At 43.3% G+C, this 9808-nt stretch overlaps 1 non-coding gene across 1 annotated transcript; it reads right to left on the reverse strand.

Annotated features, from left to right (window-relative positions):
* Positions 1–442: 442 nt before the first annotated feature.
* Positions 443–580, reverse strand: LOC114812680. The gene has a single exon (XR_003760331.1). It is a non-coding gene; the product is annotated as a small nucleolar RNA SNORA7 (small nucleolar RNA).
* Between the last annotated feature and the right edge of the window lie 9228 nt (positions 581–9808).

Here is a 9808-nt window from a genome sequence, read left to right on the forward strand (position 1 = left end):
TTTATGTTGGAGTCAGTTCAGAAGATGCTACCAAACCAAGATGACTCTATTCTCAACTACAGATGGTTACAGTGTATTGCCTAATATCTAACGTGAGACTTTTCAGAGCACAGATTATCTAAGGCATCAAAGAGATCTTTAAGAAATCAAAATGCAATAATAGTAATAACCTAGATTTCATTCATTTTCTCCTCTAAAGGCATTCATCTGTAGCAGGTCTTGTCTTATGCCATCGAGTTGTGTCCAACCCATAGTGACGCATGGAGACTTCTCTCCCAGAACCCCCCTACCTCCATCTGCAATCATTCTAGTAATGTATCCGTAGAGTTTTCTTGGTAAAAATATGGAAGTGGTTTACCATTACCTCCATCTGTGCAGGAAACTTAAGTCTCCACCCTCGATTCTCTCCCAAGCTGCTACTGCCCAGCACTGGGGAGTTTTGACTTGTAGCAGAATGCCTTCCATTCGCTAGCCATTGCCTAAGCTAGGAATGGAATGGATATGCTTCTGCTTGACTCTCCCTCCCATAGTCAAGACTGGTAGAGTACTGGAAACTCTCCAGGTGTGACCCTGAGAGAGGTTGAAGCAGGTACTTCCATTTAAAGTAAGAGTTCAGGCAAGAGGGAGTTTATTATTAGCACAGGAAAGCAGGAGCAGGCATGAGTGGACTCCGGAACAGGTTACTGGTGTTTCATTCATTCATTCAATTGTATTTATTGTGCAAAGCACTGTACTAAGAGTTTGGGAGAGTACGTTGTCTTTAATGACACTGTGATTGTCGTGTGAAGGTTAGTTAGTGTGAAAGATCTGTCACTGGGTTGAGGAGCTGATCAAGCAGGTGGATACACTAATCTGTGCCCTCCTAAGGAAATGAAGGCTCCAGAGTAATTCTTGCCTCTCTTCAAAGCCTTACTGAAGGCACATCTTCTCCAAGAGGCCTTCTCTGACTAAGCTCTCCTTTCTTTTTCTCCCACCTCCTTCTGCGTCACTCTGATTTGCTCCCTTTGTTCTTCCCCCGGCCCAGACCCGCAGCACTTAGGTACATATCTGTAATTTTATTTATTTATATTAATGTTTGTTTCCCTCTCTATAGTGTAAGCTTACTGTGGGCAGGGAATGTGTCTGTTTATTGCTATATTGTACTCTCCCAAGTGCTTAGTAAGGTGCTCTGCACGCAGCAAGTGGTCAATAAATACGATTGAATGAATGAATAATGCCACTAATAATAGGGACAAATGAGGAATCAAGGTGGGAGAGATCCTTGTCAAATGGCAACTGGTGATACTGTCAGGGTTTGATGGCTGTTGTGGATGTGTGCTTACAATTATTGTAATAAGTACTAAATAATCAAGCAGCGTGGCCTAGTGGATAGAGCACAGGCCTGGGAATCGGAAGGGCCTGGTTTCTAATACTTGTTCTACCTCTTGTCTGCTAGGAGACCTGAGGCAAATCACTTAATTTTTCTGTGCCTCAGTTAAGTCATCTCTAAAATGGAGATTAAGACTGTAAGCTCCATGTAGGACGTGGACTGTGTCCAATTTGATTAGCTTGAATTTACCCCAGTACTTAGTATAGTGCCTAGCACATGGTAAGAGCTTAACAAATACCATAAAAAAAGTAGCCTCGCTTCATCTGGAGTTACAGAGTTGGGGCAGAGGCTGCCACTAGCCTCCCCATCCAGGTATCGGTCGCTCTCAAGATTGTAAGCTCGCTGTGAGCAGGGAATGTGAACGTCCACTGTTATACTGTACTCTCCCAAGCACTTAGTACAATGCTCTACAAACATTAAGTGCTCAATAAATGCGATTGGCTAACTGACTGGCTCATCCTCTCTCATAAACATTCGAAAGAAAAATTGGTCAATTTGTTGCCAGCAGCCCCTTCCTTCCAAGAGATAATTAATCACAACTTTTTAATAATAATAATGTTGGTATTTGTTAATTGCTTACTATGTGCAGATCACTGTTCTAAGCACTGGGGGAGATACAGGGTAATCAGGTTGTCCCACGTGAGGCTCACAGTCTTCATCACCGTTTTACAGATGAGGTAACTGAGGCACAGAGAAGTTAAGAGACTTGCCCACAGTCACACAGCTGCCAAGTGGCTGAGCCGGGATTCGAACCCATGACCTCTGACTCCAAAGCCTGGGCTCTTTCCACTGAGCCACGCTGCTTCTTGAGTTTCAAGAGCCTGAGCATGAGATTGGATCCAATCCCTGTTCCACATAGGCCTGATGATCTACCTTATTCTCTATTTACAGATGAGAAAACCGACATGTCCAGCATCCCACAATAGGCCGGTGGTGGAACCTGGACGAACTGGGACTTGAAGCCTGGTCTTGTGATTCCCAGTCTCAAACTCTAGCTGTGAGACTGTGTGGATACACAGGGAGTGGGAAAAAAAACCAAACCAGCCACCAAAAAAACCCTTGAATAAGCATAAGGCCCCTGAGGACAAGGAGTCACGTGTTCAATTGCTGCTGATGATGTAAATTATGTTTGATGAAGTGTAAAATAAGTCCTTCATTGGTTAACAACCAACATCTGGTATTGCCAAAGATACTGAAGGAAAACCAAAGCTTCCCGTGGCAGAGGCAGAATCTAGAGGTCTTCACACAGGTGAGGGATTAGTATTTTGAGAGAAAACCTCAAGGTATAGATTTATGTAGAGAGAGCCACATACAGAGATTATAAAGAAGTATTTACTCCCTCAGTTGTATATTAGTCACACTCCCGGAGGCTTCGGTGGGAGACACGTTCCGTCTTTATAAATCCCATATATTTCTATTGGGCCCTTGCTGCATTTTAGCCAGTGATGGAGTGGGTACCCAGACAATTCCTGCTGGGAAGCACATACTGTCTGTCAGAGTAAGATGGAGGGTTGGGAGGCTTTTCCTTCTAGTCTCAGGAGATGAGGTCTCCCTGTAGGCAGCCTGTTTAGTTGGAGGGTTTCCCCAGCCAAACTCAGCCATGGCTGCCATCCTGCTTGCCTCCTGCATTAAGTGACTCCATTTTCCTAGTTCAGTGTGGTTATATTTTTAATAATAATAATAATGGTGCTTGTTAAGTGCTTACTGTGTGCCAGGCACTACAAACCCTTTCAGGAAGCTAATAGGTTTGTGCCATCCTTGAGTGATAATTAATCAGTCATTCAATTAGTGGTATTTATTGAGCACTTACTGTGCTAGAGTACTTTACTAAGCTGTACTAAGCACTTAATAATAATAGTGATATTTGTTAAGCACTTACTATGTGCTTGATTTAGTTCAGTGCTTGGCACATACAAGGTAATTGAGTTGAAAACAGTCCCTGTTCCACATAAGACTCACAGTCTTAATCCCCATTTTATAGATGAAGTTAAGTGATTTGCCCAAATTCACACAGCAGACAAGTGATGGAGCCGGGATTAAAACCTAGGTCCTTCTGACTCCCAGGCCCTTGCTCTGTCTATTAGGGGAGAGCTGCCCAAATCTCCTCTCCAGAGAAGGGGGTGGCCATCTCTTCAGTCACATGTTGTCTTGTTTTTGTTCGTCTGTCTCCCCCGATTAGATTGTAAACCCGTCATTGGGCAGGGATTGTCTCTATCTGTTGCTGAATTGTATATTCCAAGCGCTTAGTACAGTGCTCTGCACATAGTAAGCGCTCAATAAATACTATGGAATGAATCTAAGGCCTAACGTGGATATGTGCTTATTTATTCATTGTCTGTTGATTTATTCAATTGCCGCTAATTAGTACTAGAAGTACCTTCTGTGGATAGGGCAGGAGTGTCACTCCCTAGACCCCAAGTCACTCTCCTGGTCTAATTCCCACCTGTATACTCTTTTAGAGCACTAAATACAGTTCTCAACATATTAAATGCTTAATAATAATTATAATAATAATAATGGTATTTGTTAAGTGCTTGCTATGTGCCAAGCACTGTTCTAAGCGCTGGGGTAGAAACAAGGCACTCAGATTGTCCCATGTGGAGCTCACAGCCTTAATCCCCATTTTACAGATAAGGTAACTGAGGCACAGAGAAGTGAAGTGACTTACCCAAAGTCACACAGGGGACAAGTGGAGGAGCTAGGATGACAAGTGGAGGATCAGGATTAGAACCCACGACCTCTGACTCCCAAACCCTGGCTTTTTCCACTAAGCCACGCCGCTTCTCTTAGAGAAGCTTCTCTTAGAGAAGCAGCGTGCAGCGTGGCCAAATGGAAATAGCCTGGGACTCAAAGGGCTTGGGTTCTAATTCTGAGTCCACACTGGTCTGCTGTGTCACCCTGGGCAAGTCATTGAACTTGCAGGTCAGTTCCCTCATTTGCAAAATGGGAATTCAATATCTGTTCTCCTGTGCCTCAGTTACCTCATGTTGGAGAGGGACTGTGTCAACCTGATTAGTTTGCATCTCCCCCAGTACTTAATACCTTGGCTGGTACATAGTAAGTGCTCAACAAACACTGTAAAATAAAATAACTACTTAGACTGTCAGCCTCATGTGGGACCTGATTAGCTTGTATCTACCCCAGCATTTAGTACAGTGCTTGACACATAGTAAGTGCTTAACAAATACCCCAATTATTATTAATAATAATGTGGTGAGCCCACTGCCTTATTAGTGACTGTTTGTGAACGGGACAGCAATAAGGAAGAGACTGGGGAAGGCACTAATTGACTCTAATTAAGGACAGGTGATTGCTGGCCCGGGGGTGGGGGCGAGCATGGAGGGAGGTGTGGCCTTCTCTCCCTGTTCTACCCAGTAACAGGCCTGGACCAATCGGTGACTGCCACATAGGGCTACAGCTGCGACACCTAAGGCAGGTAAAAGGCGCTCATTTTGAGGTGCAGGAAAAGGCACGTGGAGGGAAGCACCTGGAGCAGAGGCACGTAGGAGAGCAAGTAGAGCAGCAGGAGGAGAAGACAGCAGCACTTGGAAGAAGAAAGAAGAAGCATTGGCAGGAGTGCTTAAGTTGGTGAGTGTGCATGTTTATAGGTCACTCCCTTGTTGGTAAAAGAAAATAAGTTAAAAAAAAGCTTTGTGCAATAATTTAGTGGTTAGTAGTATGGTTTGATTCTACTATGTGTCCCTGGAAGCTCTCTTGGTCCAGGAAGGTCCTGGTTGGTATGAGCCAGGGGCTTGTGACAAATAATATCTAGGTCTCCTACAGCAAATGAGGAACCGGAATAGGAGGAGGCTATGGGAACTTCTGTGTTTCTTCTTTGTCCTCTCTGGTTCTTCCTCCAAATAATTGAATGGACAGTGAAGAAATGTATATGTTTGTGTTTTGAGGCTGGGTTTAAATATTTCAAATAACTGAATGTACAACTGAAGAAGCATATGAGTGTGTTTTGAGACTGGGTTTAAGTACTTAAATGCTAAAGTTGGTCAATTTGTCTGTGTCCTGGGGTACCATGTGTTTCCTGTGTTTGATATTAGTTATTTTGTTAAATGCTTACTATGTGCCAGGCACTGTACTAATTGCTGGGGGAGATACAAGATAATTGGGTTGGACACAGTACCTGTCCCACACTGTGCTGACAATCTTAATCCCCATTTTCCAGAGGAGATAGCTGAGGACCAGTGAAGTGACTTGTGGAAGGTCACACAGCAGACAAGTGGAGGAGAGAAGGGATTAGAACCCAGGTCCTTCTTACTCCCAGGCCTGCTGTTGTATCTATGAGTGAGAAACCATGTGGTCTAATGGAAGGAGAATTGCCCTGGAAGTCAGAAGACCCTGGGTCCTACCCTCTGCTATGCTGCTTTGTTTCCTGCATGATCTCGGGTTAGTCATTTAACTTCTCTGTGCTTCAGTTATCTCCTATGTAAAATGGAGAATCAGAGAGTCATTGTTGGGCAGGGATTGTCTCTATTGCCCAATTGTACACTCCAAGCGCTTATGCACACAATAAGCGCTCAATAAATACGATTGAATGAGAGGGACTATGTTCAACCTGATTATCCTGTCTACCCCAGGACTTAATACAGTGCCTGGTACATACTAAGCATTTAATGCCATAAAAGAATAATATTTAAAGTATTAGCTAAGCACTTCCTATTTGCCAAGAACTAGATGGAAAGGTAGATACAAAACAATCAGAATGAGAAAAAATGGGAAACAGTGCGGCCAGTGGAAAGAGCATGAGCCTGGGAGCCAGAAGGTCTGGGTTCTAATGCAGGCTCTGCCAATTGCCTGCTGTGCGACCTTGGGCCCATCACTTCTCTCTGCCTCAGTTTCCTCAACTGCAAAATGAGAATTGAATACCTTCCTCCCTCCTACTAAAACTGTGAACCCCATGTTGGACAGGGGCTCTCTCCAATCTAATTATCTCAAGTCTACCCCAGTGCTTAATACAGTGCTTGGCATATTAAGTGCTTTAAAGCACCATAAAAAAGATATAGGAAGAGACTACTCCCTCACTGAGTCATAGCCACACCCTCCCACCCAGGTCTACACACCTCCACAGAGCCCCAGATCTTTTCACCTAAACGAGCCAGGGCTTTTTTCAAACCCATTATGCCCAGGAAGAATTCAGCCCTGGTCCAGTGTTCAACATTGTGTGTGGTTTAGAAATCAGTCCACCAAATTTATTAAGCACTGTGTGCAGAGCACTTGTACTAAGCGTTTGGGAGAACACAATATAACAGTGTAACAGACACATTTGCTGCTCCTAACGAGTTTACACTGTTGATGAGTTTACAGTCGAGTGGCAGGTTTATAGTCACGGGCCTGGGAGTTTGAGGACCTGGTTTCTAATCCCAAGTCTGCCACTTGCCTGCTTTGTGACCCTGGGCAAGTTGCCAAACTCGATTGTACCCCAGTCTTGCCTATTTCACCACCAACCCCTTGCCCATGTTCTCCCTCTGGCTTGCAACTCCCTTCACCTTCAAATCCAACAAACCATTACTCTCTCCACCTTCAAAGCCATCCTAAAATCACATCTCAGCCAAGAGGGCTATCTTGACTGAGGCTTCATTTTCCCTAATCCTTCTGCCTAGTCTGTGCACTTGAATCTGTGTGTTTTTAAGCACTAGATATTCATCCCATCCTCACCCTGCCATTTCCCCTACTTGTAACATTTAAATATCTGAGGACTAAAAGCTCTTTATGGACAGGGGTCGTGCCTACCAACTTAGTTGTATTGCACTTTCCCAAGCACTTAGTACAGCGTTCTCCATATAGTAAGTGCTCAATAAATACCATAGATTGCTTACTTTGGTTTTTCAAAAGTTATAACAGACACATTCCACTGGATAGCTCGTGACCTCCTCTGTGTAGAGAAGAGACGAGGGCTGATGGGCACATTAGAGAATCTCTTTACTCATTTAACCAAACAGAAAATATTCTATTGCTTCACGTATTGTCTGGTTACACAGAAAGGCAATAAACTGTCAGCTCATCTGTCAGTTCTCAAGGAACAGGGGAGGAAGGATAGCTGAAGGACCATTACTCAAGTTGTGGTTTTTGTTTTTTTCCTCCTCTGGTCCATGACTGCCAGGTTGAATAAAAACGTGAGATTAAAAAGTGGGGTGGGTGGGGGGGGGGAGAAAGCCTAGCAAGGAAAGAGGAGAGAGCCTTTTCTTCTACCGAGTCTGCTATGTCAGTGCATCGAAATAAAGGTTACAATAAGGAGGTGGCTCCTGGCTGGCTGGCAGGCACATAATAGAAGAGGGAATCAGGGTCAGACATCTTATTAAATGTCTGCTGTGCCACAGATGTTTTCATAGTCCTTTGGAGGATACCTCCCATTGCCTGCCAGGAGATTATCATCCAGTTCCTGAAAAGCAAGAATTCCATATAGTTTCTTTGGGAAGCAAGTCTGGTTAGTCAGGATTCCTGGCTTTAGCCCCTTTTGAGTTACCCTGTGAGTGGATGCAAGATACTTTTCCCCTCTCTGCCACAGTCTCCATCTATATACTAGATGGGACCCTCCAGCTCTGCACCTCATACAAACATAATCCCCGGGAACTGGACAGAGGAATAAGATCAGATCTGGGAAGATATAGCTTAGTGGATAGAGAACGGGCTTAGGGGTCAGAAGGATTTAAGGTGGTAATCTCACTCCACTGTTTGTCTGCAGTTACTTTCGGCAAGCCACTTCACTCTCTGTGCTTCAGTTATCTCATTTGTAAAATGAGGTTTAAGACCGTTAGCGCCATGTGGGACATGGACTGTGTCCAACCTGATCACTTTGTATCTAATCCAGCTCTTAGAACAGTGCCTGGAACATAGAAAGCGCTTAAATACCATTTGAAAAGAAAAACACATGGGAGTTATTTCTAATAAGTTCTTTGCTTAGACATTGTCTATGAACTAGAATGAGCTGTGAAACAGGGGCAGATGATGCAGACTTCACTAGGATCATGAAGAAATTTCACAAGAACTAGATACTAAATAATAGTAACAGTAGTATTTAATAAGTACTTTCTGTGTGCACTGGGGTAAGCACAGGATGATCAGGTCAGATTCAGTCCCTGTCCCTCAAGGGGTATGCAATCCAAGTAGGAGGGTGTGATCAAAGTATTGAATCCCCATTTTACAGATGAGGAAATTGAGTCACAGAGAAGTTAAATGACTAGCCCAGGATCACACAGCAGGCAAGAAGGGGAGCCAGTATTAGAACCCAGATCCTCTAACTACCAGGCCTGTGCTCTTTCCACTAAGCCACACTCCTTCCTAAAGGGGGATGGAAGTGTGGGGAAGAGGAGGGTTCTCTTGGTTGTGGGGTGTTTTTTTTTGTTTTTGTATTGCCCAGGTGCTTAATTTGGCTTGTAACAGGAAAATGTGATTGGGTGGAAAAATGACCAATCTTAGCTGGTGGAAAGCATTTCAGGCCTACCCTCAGGGCAAACAATTCAATTGCCACTTTGTGAATAGGTTCAAATGGGGTTAGGCACTGTCATTTTTGCTAGGGTTTGTACTAATATAAAACCATGATGTGCAAATACGTTTGTTTCATGGGTTAAGTTCAAAAGAATTATAGTAGGTACTTGGTTTAAACATAAACAACTCCCTCAATAATAGCATCTCTGGCTCCACCATCTTGTATAGGTGGGAGGGAATTTAATGAGAAGAAACTAGTGCCAGGAATGGGTACATTTGGCCAAAGAAAAAGCATAATTAGCTCCAGAAATTTGGCTCTCATCTGATTTTTTCTGGAAATAAATACAGAGGTTGCTGAGCAGAGACAGCTGGTGTGCAGTTCATTATTATGGAATGGATCTTTTCATCCACATTCACACAATCTTACCATCACTAGCATCAACTCTGATTAAGAAGCATTATGGTGTGTGTATATTTGGATATATATGTATGTACGTAAATGTGTGTATATGTATAAATTTTATATATATATATATATATATATATATATATATATACACACATACCCAATTAGCTTGTATCCACCCCAGTGCTCAGTAAACACTTAAATACTGCAATAATATGTACACACACACACAGAAGAGATGGAGACACTGACATCTGTGTGAGCTCATTCAGGGCAGAGAATATGTTTACCAACTCTGTTGTACTGTACTCTCCCAAGTACTTAGTACAGGGCTCTGTACAAAGTAAAGTGCTTGGTAATCACCATCAATTGGTTCCTCCTTTCTCTTCCATAGCATTAAATTCTTTATTTGTTGCCTGAGTAGGGCAGAGTCTCCCAATGGATGCAGGTGTTATCTCTGTCCTTCGACCATTTTATCTTTTAGTCTTTTTTTTTTTTTTGTTTTCCCTGGCATTCCTATTTGGTTACATCAGTCTCTTTCTTGAGGGAAATTGTTATTGAGTCTTCTGAACTAGGCCAGATGTCTGCAGTGAAGA

Source organism: Ornithorhynchus anatinus, chromosome 5, assembly GCF_004115215.2.
Source record: "Ornithorhynchus anatinus isolate Pmale09 chromosome 5, mOrnAna1.pri.v4, whole genome shotgun sequence".
Taxonomy (NCBI): Eukaryota; Metazoa; Chordata; class Mammalia; order Monotremata; family Ornithorhynchidae; genus Ornithorhynchus; species Ornithorhynchus anatinus.